General features: G+C 37.1%; 1 protein-coding gene across 1 annotated transcript in view; it reads left to right on the top strand.

Moving 5' to 3' along the window:
- The window catches only part of LOC108575505 (mucin-17-like), a 27,412-nt gene that overhangs the window by 11,004 nt on the left and 15,195 nt on the right, over positions 1 to 1,213 (top strand). The gene's annotated exons all lie outside the window — the stretch shown is intronic.

Raw genomic sequence — 1,213 nt, 5'->3', positions numbered from 1 at the left:
GGTCGGAAGAGGGGAAGAGAGATTTTACGCGTTCACGCGATCCTTCTCTCTCCCCTACCCCGGAAACCACAAAATGCTTCAAAGATTTTACGCAAATCTTCACCCCCCTTGGAAATCGGGTTAAACTACCGTCTCGTTGCAGACAACCTGGCCTGACTCCTAGGTGGATTCATTATTACATTCACCCTACCTCTCTTTCACCCATTCGTTCTCCTCGCCCTCTTCATCTTCCTTCTCCCGTTTCCGAATTATCTTCCCCCCATTGAAGCCGTGGAGAATAATTATCCGCTGTAGGCTTACGGATAAAAGACCGCCATTGAAAACCATCCCCTTTGCCGCCCCTTTGCCATTCTGCTATCTGTTATCTTCGTAAATCAACGTAATTTCGTAGTGTGAACGCTTGTTATGGCAGCTTGTCGACCATTGATTGCGAGGGCTCGTACAGTTTCACTTTGCTTCGAAAAATATGAAACAATTGTTTCTCCTTTTTTCACATATTTTTTTACTCTTCGCTGATTCTGTCAACTGTTCTGCGAACGATAGATATGCCAGACTCGGGATAATTATCTTTCTTATTTTTCTGTTCTTTTGAAAAATCTTTCGTGCAAAAGTATTGTAGAAATTAATTACAAGGGAAATTATAAACATTCGATAAAATTTGCACGAAATTTGTATTTTACGAATGGTAATGTATTATTTGTAAGCGCGTATAAATTGAAATAATTTTATTGAAATTGCCGGTGAAAATTGTTAAGTACCTTGCAGTGCGTTTTAAATAATAATTATTTCTGATTAAAAGTACGTTTGAACGATACTTCGTTATAATTATGTCATTGTATTTCATTGTATTCGTATTAAAAAATTATGTAATAATTTGTATTTAAAATTGATACTCGTAGGGAACTGGAAGAAAAAAAGAAAAAGGGAACGTAAATTTAAAAGTGGGATTTGCTTAAAAGGAAAGTTAATGAATAAGAGAGATACGAATCTTGGGATTGTTACGCTAAATAGGACTTAACCTTGCGGTGTGACTTCAAATGGAACACTTGTTCATTAAGAAGCTTGAAGCAGCGCTTGAATAATAAGTGGAGGGTCAAAATTAGAGTTAGGGAAATGAGTCGTATTTTAATTTCACATGACCTCGAAGAGTTACCGTGCCTCGGAACATTCCATTAAGAATTAAAATGGTTTCCCTACTTCGTTTTAAGTATCC

The sequence above is a fragment of the Habropoda laboriosa genome, unplaced genomic scaffold (assembly GCF_001263275.1).
Source record: "Habropoda laboriosa isolate 0110345459 unplaced genomic scaffold, ASM126327v1 scaffold269, whole genome shotgun sequence".
Taxonomy (NCBI): domain Eukaryota; kingdom Metazoa; phylum Arthropoda; class Insecta; order Hymenoptera; family Apidae; genus Habropoda; species Habropoda laboriosa.
This window is presented reverse-complemented; position numbering and strand designations above follow the sequence as displayed.